Source organism: Tenrec ecaudatus, chromosome 9 (genome assembly GCF_050624435.1).
Source record: "Tenrec ecaudatus isolate mTenEca1 chromosome 9, mTenEca1.hap1, whole genome shotgun sequence".
Classification (NCBI taxonomy): Eukaryota; Metazoa; Chordata; class Mammalia; order Afrosoricida; family Tenrecidae; genus Tenrec; species Tenrec ecaudatus.
Genome location: NC_134538.1, coordinates 35,421,460 through 35,443,591, shown reverse-complemented (window position 1 = coordinate 35,443,591; position 22,132 = coordinate 35,421,460). Strand labels below are relative to the sequence as shown.

At 45.6% G+C, this 22,132-nt stretch overlaps 1 pseudogene; it reads left to right on the top strand.

Moving 5' to 3' along the window:
* The first annotated feature begins 7,822 nt into the window (after nt 1–7,822).
* LOC142457219 (DNA-binding protein RFX5 pseudogene) lies at nt 7,823–21,665 on the top strand (annotated as a pseudogene).
* Nucleotides 21,666–22,132: the final 467 nt, after the last annotated feature.

Below are 22,132 nucleotides of genomic sequence, written 5' to 3'. Positions count from 1 at the left end.
GGATGGGGAAGTCCATCATTCTATTCCATGCTCTGCCTCCTGGTTCTGCTGGTGCTCCTCTGAAGGTACAGCTGTCACCTGGATCCAAAGGTTCACTGTGCAGGAACCTCGGGTCCAGAGGACTTGCTCCCCTCTGGTTCTTGTTGATAATGAGATCCCTCTCCTGCTTCTCAGAGGGCTCATTTTATACACAGCAGGATTCCACTCCAGGGAACCTTTACCCAATTACTCACAGATGAATCCTCTGAGTCTCTTCCTCCACCCTATTACCAGACCCGTGCAGGGAAAGGTCGTTTGGTGGAGTTAGAGACTTTAGTTAGAAGAGCCATATTAAATAATTCACTGCCCCTGCACCATTGCAGACCCGCTCAGCGTACATCTCCTTACCTACATATCCATTTATAACATGCTGATTATTACTGCTATGGAATGACTGGGCAGGAAATAGTTTCCTCTTGTTACATTTTACTCGTGTATACCTCCCACTGGCTTCCTTTGCCTTGGCCATGCTATGCTGACCTGCCGCTCCCAGTGTTTTGCCTTCTCCTGCGCCAAAGTTAATCCAAATCTGCTCTCTAGTTAATGACTTTCCCTCCATCCCCCCGTGACGCTCGGAGAATATTTCTTTCTCCATGGAGACTTTTTCTTGCCTCTTTATAGTAGTGTTCTCACACAATGTCTGTCCTTTTGTGATTGAAGGATGACAGGATGTCGTCTCAGGTACTTTGGCCATGTTGTCAGGAGAGAACAGTCGCTGGAGAAGGACATCATGTTGGGTAAAGTGGAGGGCAGCGAAGAAGAGGAAGGTCCTCGAGACGATTGGCACAGTGGCTGCAACAACAGGTCAAGCCTAGAACGACTGGGACGATGGCCCAGACGGAGCAGTGTTTTGTTCTGTGGTGTACTGGGTCGCTATGAGTCAGAAGCAACTCAATGGCACTCAGTGTGTTAGTCTGAGAAACTAAAGAAACAAATCCAGAGACACCCATGTGTATGAGAAAGAGCTTTATATAGAAGGGTAATTGTATATTAAGAAAACATCCCAGCCCAGTCCAAATCAAGTCCACAAGTCCAATATTAGACCATATGTCCAATACCAGTCTATAAATTCCTCTTCAGACTCATGCAACACGTGCAATAACACTGAATGCAGGAAGATCACAGGCCAGGGGGTGGAAAGTCTTGTGGATCCAGTGGCAGTGGAAGCAGCACAGCACTGCCGTGGGTCTACACATGACTCCTCCAGCCCCAGGGCTCTGGCTCCATAGCATAGCTCCATGTGGCTTGTCAGCAGGAAGACAAAGCAGAGAGAGATAGTCCGTCTGACCTCTAGTGAGCTATTTATCTCCAAATGAGCCTCCAAATGAGCTGTGACTTGATTGACACCCTTTTAATATCATCAGGTTGACACCAGATTATGTAACTATCAAAGGCACCTACCAACAACAACAACAATTTCACTCAGTAGCATGTCCTCCAGGTTCATTCTCCCTCCCCCGCCCCAGGTGCATTCTTGTGAGCCGTTTTGTGGCTCCATCGCTATCCTATATGTCAGAAGAATTTCTATCCTCCAGGAGAAGCTAGCCAACAGAGCCTCTAGAGTTTCTTCCTGCTTCATGATGTCATGGGCACAAGGATACTGCCTGCCGCCTGCCACGCAGAGTGTGGTCCTGGGACCTGCAGCATCAGCACCAGCTGGGCGCTGGTGAGAAAGGCAGAGCCTCAGACATCACCCTAGGACTATGGGAGGAGAACCTGCATCGCCACAATTTCTGGTGATTCATTGCACGTTGCCGTGTGAGAGGCATTGCTCTTATCATCCCCCAATAACCTCCTCTCTTCTCACCAGTAACTCCTGTTCTAGACTGACAAGAGCTAGATGTTTAAGGGCTTAGTTGGAGTGTATAAAAAACAAACAAACAAACAAACAAACAAACCCCACAGCCCTCAAGTCAATTCTGACTCACAGTGACTCTAAACAGGTTTCTGAGGCTGTAAATCTTCCCAGGAGCTGACAGCCTCATCCGTCTCCCTCAGAGCAGTTGGTGGGCTTGAACTGCCAACCTTGTAGTTAACAGCCCAATGCTTACCCAACAGTGCCACTCAGGAACTTTTTGGAAGTTATGAACTTAGGGAAGAGTATTGATCTAAAATTAATGGAATAAAAATCAATACAAAAATAAAACAAAAAATGAACACAAAGAAAAGGAAAAACAAAAAAGGTAACTAAAATTGTGATCACAAATGATTCAGGATTCGAATAAAGCTGGCTGAGGGCTCTAGGTCATTCCTGGACATTGCTCAGACTCAAGGGCCATCTGTGGGTTGGGGCCTGGGTGAGGAAAGGGTCCACGAGGGCTCAGGGCCAGTCTCAGAGTGCCCTTCTGTGCCCACAGAGCGTAGTCCCTCCAACAAAATAAGTCTCCCTGGCTGGCCGGGGCTTCCTGGGAGCTTGCTGCAGGCTGAAGGGAGCTCACTGGGATGAGGAGTCTCTTTTTGTGGGAGGGCAGAGGGAGGCCTACGTGAGCTCTGGCAGGCTCGAATTCTGAGTCACAGTGCTGCAGCGTGGAGGGCGGGATGCCAGTCAGTCACATCGTCAGTAGGCATTTGTGCATGGAATCAAACATCATCAGGTTAATCTGTGCGGTGATGAATTGGGGTGGGAGCCATGCGAGAATCACGTGGTAAGGGTGCTCCCCCGGGCTGGGCTGCAGCCTGATCTGAGAATACCGAGGCACGGAGCTGAAGGCCTCTGCAGGGTCCAGAGGCAGATGATGGGAGGTTATGGATTGTCTCCCCTCTGTCAGGCTCTTGCAGGGGTGGGCATATGGCACCCCTGCCCCCTGTCCTTCAAGGAGCTGTTGGTCCGGCGGCGGGACGGGACGGGGGTGTGTGTGCTGGATAAATGCCTACATGGCTCTGAAATAAGGCGGTGGTCCCCAGAAAGCGTGGCTCGGTGTGCCTGGTGGCTTCACACTGTCACCAGAGTAAGTGTGTCTCCGTCTCAGGGAGCCTCCTGAAGAAGTCCTGCTCCCGAAAGGATGCTTCTGAACTTGACCAGGGCCTCCCACAGACAAGGCCTGGACAAGGTCTCACCACTTGCCTGCTTTCCAGTGGCTTCTTTTAAACATTCGTTCCAGCTATTGGCTTTTCAGAGTAGAACTTTTGTAAGTTTCCAGCGGATTTCCTCATTCTCACTTGTATTATTCCCAATTGTTTTTCATTTTTACAAAAATTAGAAGATATTTTTTCCTTATTAAATAGTCTCATTTTAAGTCTTATCCTTTCAAGTCTTTTAAGCTTTCTGGCTTCCTTGTGCACATCTTTTTTAATGATCTGGTGTTTTTGTGTTGGTTCCCTGTAATTTCAAAATTCTATTTTTCTGACTAGAAAAGTGTAAGGAATTTTCAATATGACATGTTTGGAAAATAGAAGAAAGAAGAAAATTAAAAGAGTCCTTTCAGTACCCTTGAGAGTCATAGAGGCATCTAGGATAGAGTAGAAAGGCTTCTGAAGCCATCATCTTCACAGAATCAAATCACATCCTTCTCCCATGGAGCAGCAAGGGGATTTGAACCTCCAACCTTTCCATTAAGCTGAGCGCATAATCAGGGCCCCACAAGTGAGAATCAGCTCAATGGCACAGCACCCAGGTTACCTACTGCTGCTATTTCATTACGTTCTCCTCAACCATTTTCTTTTTTAATTTATAAATACTTGTATGCATCTCTTTAACCCTTTTATCTACAAAAGGTGGGCTGCAAATATTTTTCTGTGATTTGGTATTTATTGAAAATATTTTGGGGGTTATTTTGTCACTGTAAAACTAGCATATGCTTGCTGTGAAAATGTCTAACAATACTGACAGGATTACAGCAAGCAGGGAGTCCTTCTCCCTCCCAGAGCCACCTGGTTGGTAACAGCTGGGGGCTGGAGGCTGCTCAAAGGTGCTTTGGAATAAAGGCCTGGTGATTGACTTCTGAGAAACCAGCTGCTGAAATCCCCACAGGCGCAATCCTAAGCTGATCACCATCGGGTGTCAGGAGTGACACCAACCCAATGGCAGCTGGCTCACCCCCCACCCCTGTCCCTGCTAAGATCCCAACCCAGAGGTAACCACTGTGTATACATCCTTCTAGACTTTCTAAATGTATTTCCCTAAATATTGTAACCAGTGGTTCTACCAGACTCACGATTTGCAACTTGCCTTTCTCTTTCACAAGGCACCATGAGCTTTTCTGAGGTTAAGCCCTGAGTGGGGTCGAGGTGGACTTTTGAAAGGACAACAGCCAGGGTGAGGCTATGGCCCCACACCTGGCACCCAGGAAGGGGAACTTGCCAGTCATGCAGAAAGATCCCAAAAGAAACTGCTTGTGTGGACCAGAGGCAAAGAGGATTAAAACCCTGTTTCAGGATTGCCTGGGCAAATGCCTGATACCAGAGCCACCTAGATTTGAGAACCAGCACAAAATTTGTGCTCTGGTGCCTCCCTCCTCTGCTTTATTTCCCTACAAGTACTGCAGGGTGTGGTTTCAGCCAGCAGTGCCAGGTGACGGCAGGCGGGGGTGTTCCCATGTGACTTTCCAGAATCCTGGTGCCCTCTCAGGAGAAGCTAGGAGAGCCAGTCTGTTCAGGTTGGAGATCTACCAGGAAGGATATTTTGTTGTGGTGATGGTTGTTTCATTTAAAGTCTCTTGGATGCCATTGCAATGATGATCACAACTAACCTTTACATAATTACAACGAACATGCACAGTTCTGAATATATGCTTTATGTATACCAACTGATTTAATTTCTCCAACAACCTGGGAAGACAGACAGGATTGTAATCTGATTTTAACTTAGTAGGATCGTACAGATAAGAAAACGATCGGAAATCGGGCAGTCCACATTTAAGCCCTGCTCTTCACATAAGTGCTACAGGTAGAGAAACGACCTGGATATCAGGACTGAACCATTGGATTTGAAGGCTGACAACCATAGTCCTGAGGGACATCCAGGTCAACTGGCAGCATCTTGTGCCTAATGGAAGGACATGCTCAGCATATGGGGTAGTTACATTATCTGTTGTCAATTTGAGACTTGAGTGAAGGGGTGGCGTTTAGTCTGTCAATCAGATCGCAGCTTGATGACCTCATTCAGAGGTGCTCAGGAGATAAATAGCTCGCTGGAGGCGGGACACACACACACACACACTCCCTGTGCCAAGACATTACTGAGGATGAGCCTCATGGAGCTACACTGGTGCAGTCAGAAATCAGAGAGCTGGAGAAGTCATGTGGAGACCCACACCAGTGCTGGGATGCTTCTACTACCACTGGATCCACAAGACTTTCCATCCACTGGCCTGTGATCATCCTGTATTTGGTGTCATTGCATGTGTTGCAGGAATCTGAAGAGGACTTTAGAGAGTGGTATCTGACAAATAGGCTAATGTCAGACTTATGGACTTGATCTGGACTGAGCTAGGCTGTTTTCCCAATACTCAATTGCTCTTGTATATGAAGTTCTTTCCTATACACATATGAGTCTCTATGAATTTGTTTCTCTAGTCTATCCAGACTAACACACACTGGCTTGATTGCTTTGGAGGTCTGAAGAATGGCACCATGTCTCATCACCAGTAATGACCTTGCAGAAAGTCTGGGTCAATTCGGAGCTGTTCTTTCAAAGCTCAGCATGTTTCCATTCAGCACTCTTTTTCCTGGTCAGTTTCAGGACCCAAGGCACAAATTTGCCAGCGACCCTTCTCATTCTTAAATCTTCCTTTACAATTCACTGATAAAATCCAGATAACTTCCTCATCTCTTCAATGGTCTTGGAGCACAAGTACCTGAATTTTGTCAACATTTTTGTCTCTTTGGAATGTTGACAGATATCTAGAATGATGTTTATCATCAACTGATATTTTACCTTTTATGAAATGAGAAAACCACTGTACACTTGAGTTTTCCCATAGCACTGTCCTTGTAAGCTGTATTCAACATCATAACAGTTTCTGCAGCATTTTTCCCAAGCAGGAAACAAACTTTCACAGCTGCACTGTTCTCTTAAATCAGCCACCCCATAAAACGAAGTTAGAGTGAAACTTCTTTTATGAAAAATTCGCTGTGACCAGAGAGAACCTTCCCAGGAGACACCACTGGGTACACTAACTCAGAGCGAGTTGCTTGATGCTCGCATAAAGGGGAAAATGCATACCACCAAAGCTCTGCCCTATGGAGCCTTTTCCCAGTTTTTTTGGGGGGGTACCCGCTCATATTAACAGCATGGCTGCAGCAATGGGCTCAAGTGTAGAGACAATGGTGAGGATGGAGCGGGCCTGGGCAGTGTCTTGTTCTGTTGTGCTCTAGTGGTAGGACCGACTTGGTGGTACATAACAACGATAGATCCTAAAGATAATGTTTTACATCCTAGTCTGCTAAATAGCATCTAGGGTCTGAAAAACTTGCAAGTGGGCATCTAAGAAGCAACTGTTGGTCTCTTCCTGCCTGGAGAATAGGAGTCCTGTGTTAGACAGGGTTCTCTAGAGAAACAAAACCTAAATTCTAATAATTATATATATATTAATACAGATAGATATATAACGTAAGGAATAAGCAGTTAATTAAATTATAAAGCAGTACAAATGGCTCAGTGCAACTCACTCCGTGAGAGAGTTGTGAGACACTGGCAGTCCTTCAAGTCTTGAGGGCCGCCAGGTAGTCCTCTATAGAGCAATTTAGGCTATCTGGGCACAGGCAGCAAACAGCAAGGCAGGGCACAAACAGTCAGCCAGATGTAAATTCCAATTGTGTAGTGAAGCAAGTCTTGAAGGAACCTCAAATTACAGCGACACAGTCCATGGGTTAGGTTTCCCACAGGTAGTGTGACTTGCAAATTGAGGCACAGAACAAGCAAGGCAGCCGCATACTGGTCCGGTGATCAAAGAGCAAACAACAAGAAAGGCGAGGCTCGCCAAACCATTTATCTCTCTGCCCTTCAATTAATCCCACACATGTTTATCAGCCAGTTTGGCACAAAAAACTAACTACCAAGAAAACCAAAGCCTCAAGGAAGCAATTAGTCCAAAGGAAGAATGGCCCATTAACAAAAAAAGCCTGTTCTAACCTGAGACCAGAAGAACTAGATGGTGCTCAGTTCCCACTACCAACCACTCTTAAAAATTTTATTCTTGTTTTGTTTATCTTTAATCATTTTATTAAGTGCTCATACAACTCTTATCACAATTCATACATACATCAATTGTGTAAAGCATATTTGTACATTCATTGCCCTCATCATTCTCAAAACATTTGCTCTCCACTTAAGCCACTGGCATCAGCGCCTCATTTTCCCCCCTCCCTCCCTGCTCCTCCCTCCCTCATGAACCTTTGATAATTTATAAATTATTATTTTGTCATATCATGCCCTGTCCGACATCTCCCTTCACCCACTTTTCTGTTGTCCATACCCCAGGGAAGAGGTCACATGTAGATTCTTGTAATCTGTTCCCCCTTTCCAACCCACTCTCCGTCTACCCTCCCAGTATGGTCACTCTCACCACTGGTCCTGAAGGGATCATCCACCCTGGATTCCCTGTGTTTCCAGCTCCTATCTGTACCAGTGTACATCCTCTGGTCTAGCCAGACCAACCACTCTTAAGAATAGGAAATAATAGAATGGATTTTTGAAAAAAGCCAAAAGAAAAATATCAGACATTGCTCTGAAAGAGACTAGAGGAGATTCAGGAAAAAAGAAAATAAAGCAACGCACGAGCCGGCCGAGCCAGAACCGTGGGGCTGGGCTGGAGTGAAGGTGGCTACGAGCCCTCGTGCTGGGATGACAGAAGACGAACCTGATTCTAAGAGCCCGAAGGCTGGGGGGAGGGCTCCCCGAGGGCCCCCCCCCCCAGGTAATGCGGAGGCGGGTGAGCCCACCACCCTTCTTCAGAGGCTCCAAGCTACCATTTCCAAGGCCTTGCGAACAAAGTGGAGGGGATTCTGCAAGATGTACAGAAATTCTCAGACAACGACAAGCTGTATCTCTACCTTCAGCTCCCCTCAGGGCCCAGCACTGGAGACAAAAGCTCAGAGGCCAGCACACTCAGCGACGAGGAGTATATTTATGCTTATAAGTGGATCCGCAACCACCTGGAAGAGCACACAGACACCTGTCTGCCAAAGCAAACTGTGCACGAGCCTCGCCTGTTGCAGCCCACTCAGCACAGCCAACTTTGGCAAAGCCATCAGAGAGATTTTTTCTGACATCAAGGCCCGGAGGCTGGGTGGCCAGGGCCAGTCCAAATATTGCTACAGTGGCATACGAAAAAAGCCCATGGTATGTATGCCACCCCTGCCCGGACTTGACCTGAAGGGCCCCCGAGAGCCCAGAAATGGGCCCAGAAGTGACCCAGGCACCGCGGGATGAACTGGTAGATGCAGCCTGCGCCCTGACCTGTGACTGGCCAGAGCCAATCCTGAAACGGTCCTTCAGTTCCATCGTAGAGGTCGCCCGCTTCCTGCTTCAGCAGCACCTCATCTCTGCCAGATCCGCCCATGCGCATGTGCTCCAGGCCATGGGGCTTGCTGAAGAAGATGAACATGGCCCCCGAGAACGGTTATCGAAATCCAAGAGCGGTGTAGAGAACCTGGAGGGCGGAACCCGAAGAAATCAGAGGGACCAGCCCAGCCTTCCAAGGAATTGGAAGCCCGGGCTGGGCCTGGCCCCCTAGGGCGTGGAGAACGGGAGAAGAGTGTAGTCGAGAGCCCGGCCCCAGCAGCCAGTGACCCCCAAGCTAAGTCCCTGGTGGCTCGACTCCCTCTGCTCCTCCCCCGGACCTCTTGCTCACATATCCAGTCAATTCGAGTCTCTCCACCTATTCTGGCCCCAAGCTCTCTCAAGGCCCCTTAAAAGTGGCTACATTGCCTTTGCCCAGCAGGGCTGGGGTTCCTCAGGCGGCAGTGCCCATCATTAGCATGACCTTACCAGCTGTCCCGCCTTTTCCTGGGACTGGTGAGCTCCACCTGTGGGTCTCCCTCAGCCCGAAGCATGGAGAACAGGGAGGTAGGCACAGCCAGCGACCCGGGACCCCATGACAAGGGCGTCAAGAGGACCGCTGAAGGACCTGTGAGGGAGGCCAGGGGGCAGGGCCTGCCAACAAAAGCAGCGAAGCAGGATGGAGAGGATGTAGGAGCTGATGCCAAAAGAAGGTGGGGGAGTCCTCGATAAAAATCAGGTGGAAGCGGGGGAAAGGAATTCTAACCCCGGAGAAGTCAGCAGCTGCCCCCGACTCTGCCCGGTCAAGGTTACCACTGGAGACATGGCGCTCTGGAGCGGCAAGCAACTCCTCGGGAGGGTCGGAGGGGACAGGGCTAAAGGGTGAGGCCGAGAGGGGGACAGTGCTTGCCCAGGGTCAGGAAGATGGCGCTATTCCCAAAGGAGTAAGGGGCTCTAGTTCTCGACATGCCAAAGAAGCAGGGGAGAAAATTATTGTCACCCCCAAAGTGAGTGTCATCAAGGGCAGTAGAAGCCCCAAAAGAGGCCCTTCCGTTGGGAAAGGGAGAGGCAGAGAGTGCCACACAGGATAGCAAAGGCTTCAAGGGGCATGTGCTTCCAAGTCCCTTACCCCATGACTGGAAGGACCCCAAAGCAACCCCCTCGTGAAAGGTGGGGAAGAGAATTTAAGTGTGTATACATACATATGTCAACTCTGCCTGCTTAGTAGAAGCCCCTTTGCACTTGCTTCTCATTTGACCCATTCTCTGTACAGCTGCTGAGTCACCTCGTCTTGCCTCTGACCCCGCCAGCTTGATACCTTTGCCTTCTATGTCACTAACAAAACTCTAGTGACCTTCTTACCTGGATCCCTGTGCTAATCTGTGGGAAGATAGGGCTAGGTAGGATAAGTATGATGGATGTAAAGCTTAGGAATCTTGGTTTTAAATCATAAAAAAACCCAACTCAAACTGGCTTAAGAATCAAAAGGCTTTATTGTCACAGATACCTGTAAACTTCAGAGGTTAGGGTTGGCTCCAGGTGAAGCTTGATCCAGGAGCTCAGTCTATGTCAAAGTACCTAATTTATTTTATTCTTTATGCTCCACTTTCTGTAGGATCACCTTAAGGCCGGCCACCTCGTGACTGCCAGCGCTCCTGGGGTTCCATGTGCCCTCGTTAAGTGGGGGTTCTTTGTGACGGGGCTCCCAGCATAAGCCCTTTAGATCCACTCTGCTCAGGTCAGCCTGAGATATACATCCATCCCTAACCAATCCCTGTGGCCTGAGGACGATGCATGCTCATTTGCTTACTCTACACCATGGACTACACTGTGCTTTCTTTAAAAAGGCCAGTCTCTTCAGTCACCAGGCCTAAATGAAAACCGTAAGGGGGGAGTTGCAGAGGAGGATGCTGCTAAGAAAGACAAGTGATCAGCGAGACCTACTGCCTGTATCCATCATAGTCTTCCTCTTGATCGGGTCTCAGAAGGAACAAGAAGGGGGTCATTCCCCTTTAGGGACTCGCTCTCTAGGCTCCGTATGAAGAATGACAGTCCCTTGCTTCCATCTCTTCTCAGAGTGGAGCAGCTTCCCTTTCGTGTTTCTGAACTTCCCTTTTCCCCTCATTACTAGTACACCTCCCCCACCATCTTTCACCAGGACTAGTAAAGCTATTGACTTCCTCTTCATTTCATTAAATTCATTCTGTATCCCCCCCCCAAGAAAAGAGACTAGAGGAGCCCCAAAGACCATTGCCCTGGGTCAATGCCTAACTTGAGACTACAGACCCTTCTTGATGTCAGCATAGCACCATAAAGCAAACACTAACGCCCATGAAGAACATGCTTCCTAGAATAACCGACCACATGCGACTCACAGGACAGCATGTGCCCAAAGCCCAAGATGAGAGGGCAAGGAGGGACAGGAACAAGAAATGAGGAAACCCAGGGACGAAAGAGGGAGAGTGCTGACACATTGTGGGGGTTGCAACCAATGTTAGGGAACTCTTCCTCTGTGGATTATTGATTGGAAAACTAATTGGCTATGGAAACTTCTACTAAAGTTAAGTGTTAGAAAAAAAACCCAACAAATCGGATTGTAACCATGGTGCTACTCTGTCTCCCTTGCTAGTTTGTGTTGGCTTCTGCTGTCTGCATCATCTAGGTTTAACCCTTGGGCTCTTGGAGCAGTTTCATCCTGCACCATGCTGCTAAGGTGCGACACTAGCCGGAGGCTGCAAAGTAATGACCATGCATTGTTCCTGTCAGTCACCTCACAACCTTGCCAGCGCACATTGCCAATGGTCAGTCATGTCACAACCTCGTGAGCATGCATTGTCTTTTGTTTTCTGGTCAGGAGGCCTAACAAGATCTGAACTCACAGATCAGGCCTTGGCTGTCGCAGCCTCATTCAGGACTGTGGAGTAGAAGCTGGATCGAACCAGACATAGAGTATGAGCTGAGGCTGGTCATCTGGAGACATGGAGTAGATAAGCAATCCCTGTGTAAGGTCAGAAGGTGAGGTATGGCCAGTCCCGCCCCAACTTAGCCTGTGAGCTTCGGAGAACCACAGGACAGTGGATGGAGGCAGCCCACAGGAAGATCCCGCATGGGCATGTCCTCTTAACACATTGACCCTACACCCTTCTAAGCAGGGTCCATTTCAAGCTTATCACCTCCTCCCAGGTCGGGCTTGGGAGGGGCTGAGAGGCCTAAGAGAAGCAGAAGTACACACAGAACTAGTGTATTATTTTTACCCACTGCATGACACTCAATCACAAGGCTTTATCTAGTCACGAACATTTAGATTGTCTCTCTTTGTTCTATTAAAAGCAAAGCTGCGGTGAATAAATTCTACTAGCCTCCACTGAGCACTTCATTTTCCCCAGGTCTGCTTTTACATACTCCGGTACGTTGTATAGGTTTTATTACTAGGCAGTGCACGTTTCATGTGCATTGCCCCGCCCCCCGCCCCCTAGGCAGGTTATAGTTGTTATTGGTGGGGACTTGGGATGGCCTTTTAAATGCATACATTGTATTTTGATATTTCCAACTCGGCCACTTTCTCCTCTTGTGCCCAGCTTGGCAACAGTAGGGGTCCTTGTGGGTTAGAAAGACCTGTCCTTTAAGAGTATGGAAGTACTTGCGTACATTTTCTTTTAAAATGTACCTGTTTTTACCCACTCAATGTGATTAAACATTCTGTGTTTGTTTGTTTGTTTACTGTGAGAGTTCCTTTAGCACACTGTATGTGAAAACTGGACACTGACCACGGAGCACAGAGAAGAATGGATGCATCCGAATGACAGTGTTTATTGAAGAATATGAACATTTCCATGGATGGTCAGAAGAACAGGTACATCTGCTTTAAAGAAATGCAGCCAGAATTCCCCTTAGAAATGAGGATGGAGAGGTGCTTACTGCGAACACGTCATCAGGAAGGGACCAGACGTTGCAGAGGGTAAAATAGAGGGTCAGCGAACAAGTGGAAAACCTTCAACCAGAGGGACTGACACAGTGGCTGAAACAATGGACTCAAACGTAATGCCAATTGTGAGCAAGGCACAGGACTGGGCAGTGTACATAGAGTTACCACAAGTCAGAACTAACTCAGTGGCATCTACCAGCCACAACAGAAAGCTCAGCTTGATCACCCAAATTGTTAGCCACTGGAACCGATGAAATGTATTGAGCTGTCTGTCTCCCCTACCATGATGTGAAATCTACCTTGATAATACAACAGATTCTTCTATTTATTGAATCTCTTTTCCAATTTTCTCTCCTGATTCATTGATCTGTTGGTTTATTCCTGGATCAGTACTAGGACTTTATTTCTTATTAGAAAAGCTATAAAGGCTTATTACAGAAAGATCAGCAAACACACAGATGCAAATACATACACACATAATAAGCAAAACTCACTTATGATACCATCTACAGATAAGTATCGATTTTGCCTTGGTGTCTATTGCTGCAAGTGACTTAATTTATGTGAGTGTGTATAAATATATATTCATAAAGTAAGTGCCATACAAACAGTTATGTAAACATTTCATTTTCATGATGTATCAGGAGTGTTATCAGTAAAAAAATAATGCTTCTTTAAAAACTTATTGTGGAATCCCCCAATACAATAGCACCTCGCCCTGCTAAGCAGCCATTGCAAGATACCCATCTTCCCGACATGATCACTGAAGACAGCCGTGTGTGTAAGCAAATGTGGTGAAGAAAGCTGATGATGCCCGGCTATCAAAAAAAGATATAGCGTCTGGGGTCTTAAAGGCTTGAAGGCAAATAAGCGGCCATCTAGCTCAGAAGCAACAAAGCCCACAGAGAAGAAGCACACGGCCTAAGCGAATACAAGGTGTTGAATGGACCATGTAGCAGATACAAAGGAACAAAAACAATCATTGTGTGATCACCTTCCTCACATAATGACTGAAGACGAAAGTGTGCATAAGCAAGAGTGGTGAAGAAGGCGGATGGTGCCCGGCTACTGAGAGATATAGCGTCTGGGGACTTAAAGGCTTGAAAGCAAACAAGCGGCCATCTAGCCCAGAAGCAACCGAGCCCACACGGAAGCAGCACACCAACATAGGTGACCATGAAGGACAGAGGAGACCAGGTCTCCAACATCAAAGGTGGGGTGGTGGTGAGAATCACATCACCGTGAAAGAGGGGGAGTGCATGATGGGGACCCAATGCCCACCTGTAGAGAGCTGAACACCCCTTCCAGAGGGGTAGTGAGGAGGAGATGGGCCACACAGGGTTCAGTGTAACAACAATGAAACTCAAAACCTTCCTCTAGTTCCTGAACGCTTCCTCCCCTCCCAATCATCATGACCCCAATCCTACCTTGCCTTGCGGAGCTGGTTGTACCAGAGGATGTACAGCGGTGCAGTGGGGATCTGGAGGCACAGGGAATCTAGGACAGACGAACCCTTCAACACCAGCGGTGGGAGTGGCGACACCAGGAGGGAAGGGCATGTAGAAAGGGAGAACCGATCTCGGAGATCTATGTGTAACCTCCTCTCTGGGAGATTGGCAAGGGGGAGGCGGGTGAGGGGAGACGCCGGGGAGTGTAAGATAAGATATAATAATTATTTATAAACTATCAAGGGACCAGGGGTGGGATCGGGGAGGGAGGGGGATGGGGGATGGGGGGAAAAAATGGGAAACCGAGCTGATTCCAGGAACCCAAGTGGAAGGTGAATTATGAGAGTGATGAGTGCAACGAATGTATAAGGGTGCTTTGCTCATTTGATGTATGTACAGACTGTGATAAGAGCCTTATGAGCCCCAATAAAAAGATTTTTAAAAAAAAGAAAATGATTAGGGCAAAGAATGTACGGATGTGTTTTATACAATTGATGTATGTATATGTATATGTATGGATTGTGATAAGAGTTGTATGAGCCCCTAATAAAATGTAAAAAAATAAATAAAATTAAAAAATTTAAAAAAAGATAAAAAAAACTTATTGTGGAAAAATGTATATGCACTTATATATAATATATGCCCTATATACACACAATATATATATATATAATGATCATATATATAGGTCATTTCAACTATATGTGTGTATTGATGTATATATATTAATGCTACCAGATTATAAATAAATCATATAAAACTTAGTTTGACTTGGTGCATATAATTATATATAATCTGGTAGAATTAATTACATTCACCATGTTGTGCAACTCTCACCACTCTCTATTTCCAAAAGCATCTCCTCACACCAGACACAGCCTCAGTACTCCTTCAGCCATGACTCCCCAGCTCCCTCTCTGTAGCCTCCCCATTCCAGTCTCTGGGAACCACCAATGAGCTATTGCCTCTATGCCTTTGCCTAATCTAGATATTCATATAAGGAGCCCTGGTGGGTTATGCACTGGCTGCTGCCTGCAAGATCAGCAGTTCAAAACCACCAGCCACTCCTCGTGAGAAAGATGAGGCTTTCTACTCCCCTAGAAAGTTATAATCACAGAAAGCCAGAGCGGCAGTTCTACTCTGTCCTGTAGGCAGGCTTGCTATGAACCAGAATCAACTCAAGGGCAGCGTGTTATGAGAGTAAGAGATGCTCCATATAAGCTGGGTCATACCTTATTTGTCCTTTTGAGTCTGCCTTATTTCACTTAACATGAGGTCTTCAAGGATCTTTCACGTGGGAACATATTCAGGACTCCCTTCCTCTTTAGGACTGTGTAGCATTCAACTGCAGGGTTAGACCACATCTTGTTTTCCCACTTGTCTGTTGATGACCTGTCTGCCCATCTCTGTGTAGTGTTAGTTTTACTTGGTGCACTTAATGGATTTGAATTAACTCAAGTACTCGAGATCTCCGATGCTGACAAAAGTGTTTCTGAGTTGATCAAACTTTAGAAGCCATCTTCTCCTGAATGGAGAAGCATCATTCAGAGAAAAAATTGCTCCCTGAACCTCTATCTTCTTCAGATCCTGGTTCAAAAAGTCTTCACGTTCTAGTTTGCATCTGCTGCCGTTATGGATTGAAGTGTATGTCAGCTTGGCTGGGCCAGGATTCTCAGTGGTGTGACAGTTAGGAAATGTTGAGACCATTCTCCCTGAAGCGATCTAATGTGACAGCCCATTTGTTTTACAGGAGTGTGTGTGTGTGTGTGTGTGTGTGTGTGTGTGTGTGTGTGTGTGAGATGCAATGCGCTGACTCATGTCTCAGCTTTAATCTCATGGCTGGGAGTTTCCTGGAGGTGTGGCCTGCATCACTTTTTCCCTTACCAGAGACGAAGGGAGCTCACTGTCACCCAGGAAGAAGAGCTGGGAGCAAGTGTGTCCTCCTTTGGACCCAGGGTCACTGTGCCGAGAACCTGCTAGATTTGGGGAAAGACAAGAGGCTTGCTGGTAGAATGAGGTGCCTCAGGCACTTTCGGCAGAGCTAAATGAGCTTTGTAACTCTCACCTGAGCTGGGCAGGGGCCAGGCAACGAGGACCGTGAGAGGAGGCCTGCATGACGAAGGGAGGTTGGCCTACATGCTTCTTGATCCTCTCCCTAAGTCGTGGCTTACTGGTTTTGCTCCCAAGTTGTAAGCTGGCACTTCACTAATAAACCCCACAGGCATGAGTATTATCATAAATATCATGAATTCTGTGAGACCACTGCACACGATTAGTGCACCCAGTAGAGAAGTAGAGAGGGCTCTGGGAGGGGCGGCCAGGTCAGAATTGGTGAACAGGCTGGAGGGCTCAGGTATGTTTGACCTCCTCCTTCTCCTGGGACTCAGCCTTTTAGAGGTATAGCGCGCACGCACACACACTCACACACACACACACACACACACACACCTCCTTTTTACACCAATGTCTGATGCTGTACACCATGTTCTGCACCTTTGTTTTTTCGCTTAACAACATACCTTGGGGATTATTCCACATTTATAGTGACAAATATCCAAAGGTGGTCCCCAAGGAATCATGCCTCCTGTTTCTATTCACCAGTCCTTGAAGGTGGGCTGTCACTATGACTTAGTTGTAAGCTATCAACTGTGATGGGGCCCATGAAACAGCAGGACTTCTGAGCACAGGTCAGAAGAAGCCTTGCTGCTTCTCCTTTGGTCTCTTGAAACCACCCTCCCTCCATCGATGCTGTGCCATCGCCACTCATTGAGACTGTTGCCTTTCCAGCTGTTGCTGTGCTTTAGTTTAGCTGTCGTCAGTTACAGTATAGAAAGATCTTTATAAGGGTGATACACTAGAGGCAAACACTTGGGCTACGCTGTTATTTTGTTTAATGATGGCTTTGTAGGATAATTCCAGTTTAAAGTTTATAGGTGATCGCTGAGGATTTCTCCAGCCTCAATGGATGAAACACTTTCTCAGAGCCTTGAGCTGCCAGGTAAGGAACCTGGCCACCTTGTAGAGATGATCAAGTAGAAGGGTCCTGAGACTTCAGGAGGAGGAATTGCTGGGGGTGAATTTGAGACTAACCTGTTACCCATTCTCAAGGCAATGGCATGAAATGCCACCCAATGACCTTCATGAATGCCATGTGGAAACAGATGCATCAACCTTACTTGAATACGTGGCTCACAAAATCATGAAACATTTAAAAAGTATTTTGGCCTTAAGTGGAGAGCAAATGTTTTGAGAACGATGAGGGCAATGAATGTACAAATGTGCTTTACACAATCGATGTATGTATGGAATGTGATAAGAGTTGTATGAGCCCGTAATACAATGATTTTTTTAAAAAGTGTTTTAAAAAAAAAGAGGTCAGGTGCACCTTAGTCCTCTAAATGCGCATCCTTGTGCATCAAGAATCTAGAGAGGTCTTCTGCAGCAGATCGACTCAGTGCAATAGCTTTTGATCTGACTGTTGTGTCCAGGAGCATTGATTGTGGATACCAGCAAGACAAAATCCTTGACAACTTCAAGCTTTTCTCCATTTATCATGTTACTTATCGGTCCAGTTGTGAGGATTTGGGCCTTCTTTGAGTTGCCATCTACACTGAAGGCTGCAATCCTTGATCTTCATCAGTGCGTCAAGTCCTCCTTACTTTCAGCAAGCAAGGTTGTGTCATCTGCATATTGCAGATTGCTATAAACCTCCCTCCAGTCCTAATATAGCATCCTTCTTCGTATAACCGAGCTTCTCTGGTTATTTGCTCAGCACACCGATTGACCAAATATGGTGAAAGGCTACAATCATGATGCACACCTGTCCTGATTTTAAACCATACATTATGCCCTTGTTCTGGTGACACAACTACCTCTTGATCCACGTACAAGTTCTGCAGGAGCATGATGAAATGTGGAATTCCCATTCTTCTCAAGGTTATGCACAGTTTCTTATGGCCTACACTGTCGAATGCCTTTGCACAGCCGATGAAACACAAATACACACCTTTCTGGTACTCTCTGCTTTGAGCCAAGATCCAGCAGACATCTAACTTGTTCCAAGTCCTCTTCTGAATCCAGCCTGAACTTCTGGCAGCTCCCTGTCAATGTACTAGTGCGACTGTTGTTGGATGATCTTCAGCAAAGTTTTACTTGTAAGCGTTATCAATGATATTGTTCTATAGTTTGAGCATTCTGTTGGGTCATCTTTCTTTGGAATGGGCACACATATGGATCTCTTCCAGTTAGTTGACCAAGTAAATGTCTTCCAAATTTCCTGGCATAGACCAATGAGTTCTTCCAGTGCTTCTACAGCTTGCTGAAACATTTCTATTGGAATTCCATTGATTCCTGAAGCCTTGTTTGTGGCTACCTCCTGAAATGGGAGATTGACTATTTCTTTTTGGTACACTGACTGTATTCTTTCCATCTTCTTTGATGCTTCCTGCGTCATTCAATATTTTGTCCATAAAATCTTTCAGCATCGAAACTTGAAGCTTGAATTTTTTCTTGAGTTCTTTCAGTTTAAGATATGCTGAGCATGTTCTCTGAAAGGTTTCAAGGTCTTTGAACATTTGTTTCTTTTTTCTTAAAATCATTTTATTGAGGGCTCGTACAATTCTTATCACAATCCATACATCAGTTGAATCAGGCATATTTGTACATATGTTGCCTTCATTCTTTTCTAGACATTTACTTTCTATTGAGTCCTTGATATTAGCTCTTTTGTTTCCCCCTTCCTCTCCCTCATAACCCCCTGATAGATTGTGCATTGTTATTAGTTTCATCTCTCACATTGACTGCTGTCTCCCTTCCCCCATGTTTTCTGTTGTTCCTCTCCCTGGAGAGGGGTGTATAGTGATGTGTCGATCATTGTGATCGGTTCCCCCTTTCTCCCTTCCTCTCCCCCTCTTTCCCCTACCCTTCTGCTATAACTATTCCCACTCCTGTTCCTGGATTCTGTGTGTCGTGAGTTCCTATCCCTTTCTTTCTTAAAAAATTCTTTAAATTGTTTTATTAGGGACTTATACAACTCTTATCACAATCCACACATACATCAATTGTGTAAAGCATATTTGTACATTCATTGCCTCATCATTCTCAAAACATTTGCTCTCCACCTAAGCCCCTGGCATCAACTCCTCATTTTTCCCCTCCCTCCCTGCTCCCACCTCCCTCATGAACCCTTGATAATTCATAAATTATTATTTTGTCATATCTTGCTGTGTCTGACGTCTCCCTTCACCTACTTTTCTGTTGTCTGTCCCCCCGGGGAGGAGGTCACATGTAGATTCTTGGTTCCCCCTTTCCAACCTATCCTCCTTCTACCCTCCCAGTGTCGTCACTCACACCACTGGTCCTGAAGGGATCATCCACCCTGGATTCCCTGTGTTTCCAGTTCCTATCTGTACCAGTGTACATCCTCTGGTCTAGCTAGATTTGTAAGGTAGAATTGGGATCATGATAGTGAGGGAGGAAGAAGCATTTAGGAACTAGAGGAAAATTGTATGTTTCATCGTTGCTACATCGCACCCTGACTGGCTCATCTCCCTGAGACACTTCTGTAAGGGGATGTCCAGTGGCCACTTCACACTCCCCACCTCATTCACTATGATAAGATTTTTGTTCTGATGATGCCTGATACCTGATCCCTTCGACACCTCATGATCACACAGGCTGGTGTGCTTCTTCCATGAGGGCTTTGCTGCTTCTGAGCTAGATGGCCACTTGTTTACCTTCAAGCCTTTAAGACACAAGACGCTATATCTTTTGATAGCTGGGCACCATCAGCTTTCTTCGCCACATTTGCTTATGCACCCATTTGTCTTCAGTGATCATATCGTGGAGGTAACCAAACAATGATATGATTTTTTTGTTCTTTGATGCCTGATACCTCATCCCTTCAACACCATGTGATCACACAGGCTGGTGTGCTTCTTCCATGTGGGCTTTGTTGCTTCTGAGCTAGATGGCCACTTGTTTACCTTCAAGCCTTTAAGACCCCAGACGCTATATCTTTTGATAGCTGGGCACCATCAGCTTTCTTCATTTGCTTATTCACCCGCTTTGTCTTCAGTGGTTGTGTCAGGAAGGTGAGCACCATAGAATGCCAATTTAATAGAAGAAAGTATTCTTGCATTGAGGGAGTACTTGAGTGGAGGCCCAATGTCCTTCTGCTACCTTAATACTAAACCTATAAATATAGACTCATAGGTCTATTTCCCCATCCTCATATATAAATATATTTGCATATGTAAATGTCTTTATTTAGACCTCTATATATGCCCTTTGCCTCCTAGCTCTTTCCTCTATTTCCTTTGACTTTCCTCTTGTCCCACTATCATGCTGAGTCTTCATTGAACATTTCATTATAATATTTTTTTTCTCAAGCTGCTCTTTGAAATTTTCTATTCAGCTCTTTGACTTTATCCTTTCTTCTATTTGCTTTAGCTATTCTATGATTAAGAGTATATTTCAGAGTTGCTTTTGATGTCCACTTTGATCTTTCTTTCCTGTCTTTTTAATGATTCACTTTCTTCACGAATGATGGTCTTGATGTCCTCTCACCGTTCATTAGGTCTTCTATTCAATGCATCAGATCTGTTCTTGAGATGGTCTGGAATGTCAGATGAGAGAGGAACTGAGGTCATATTTTGGCTCTCATAGATTTGTTTTAATTTTCTTCAACTTCTACCTGAACTTACATATGAGCAATTTGTGGTCTATTCCACAGTCAGCTCATGACCTGGTTCTAGCTGCTGAATTTTTCTCCATAGTGTCTTCCCACAGATATAGTTATTTTGATTTATGTGTATCTCCTCTGGGGAATTCCATGTTATAGTCAACTTTTGTGTTGTTGAAAAAGGTAGCTATGAACAAGTTGTTGGTTTTGCAAAAGCCTATCATGTGATCTTCAGCTTAATTTCTATTACCAAATCCATATTTTCCAACGACTGTTCTTTCCTCTTTGTATCGAACGTTTACATTCCAACCACCAATGCACCAAGATGCATTCCAATCAGTGCATCTTGATTCCCTGTTTGATCAATTTCAGTCTGAGGAAGTTGGTAGAATTCTTAAGTTTCTTCATCACTAACTTTTGTGGTTGGTGCATAAATCTGATGGTATTGATTGGATTTACCTGGAGACAGATAGAATCCTATCACAGAGAGCATTGTACTTCATGATGGATTTAACAAGATCCTTTCTGACAAAGAATGCCATACCATTCCTCTTGATTGTGTTATTCCTGTCACAGTAGATCACATGATTTTCAAATTCAAAATGGCCAATACCAGTCCATTTCAGCTCATTAATGTCTAGGGTATTGCTCTTTATGAATTTCATTTCATTTTTGACCATTTCCATTTCCCTAAATTCCTACTTCACACATCCCTGATCAGTAGAAGATTTTGGCATCTGTTGCTCCTCACCTTGAGTTGTACCCTATCAGCAAACGAAGATCCCATAGGCTCCACCCCCACAGACTTTACCAGATTCACATCACCATGGTCTACACCCCAAGAAATCAGCTCTTCTTCAATCACATTTTGCTTGTCCTCAAGACCTGAGGGGCCCATAGTCTGGCACTATCTCTGATAGTATGCTGCTTCCTTTGTTCAAGCCAGCAGTTCTTAACCTGTGAGTCACGACCCCTTTGGGGGGGTCGAACGTCTCTTTCACAGGGATCGCCTGACACCAACAGAAAACACATATTTCTGATGGTCTTAGGAACTGAGACACCGCTCCTCTATCCCTCTCCAGCTGGGTCTGCCCCCATGCAGATCCACCCACATACGAGTACCAGGCATGAAGACTTACCCCTGCTACACCGTGCTTCAAGACAAAATTTCATTTATTTGTCATTAGAAATAAATATTTCACAATATATAATAACATATTGTTTTGTGATTAACCACTATTCTTTAATTATGTTCAATTTGTAGCAATGAAAATACATCCTGAATATCAGATATTTACATTATGATTCATAATAGTAGCAAAATGACAGTATGAAGTAGCAACAAAACAATTTTATGGTTGGGGGTCACCACAATATGAGGAACTGTATTAAAGGGTCCTGGCATTGGGAAGTTTGAGAATCACTGGTTTAAGCTTTCAGTATCTGACAATGCTTCAATGTTATGCATAGAATTTCAGCGGCTTCTTCCACCGAAGTGGAGACTTCTTCCTTGTCTGTTCTTAGTCTGGAAACTTCAGAAACCTGTTCACGTTGGGTGACCCTCCTGGCATTTGAAATACCAATGACGTAGCTTTTAG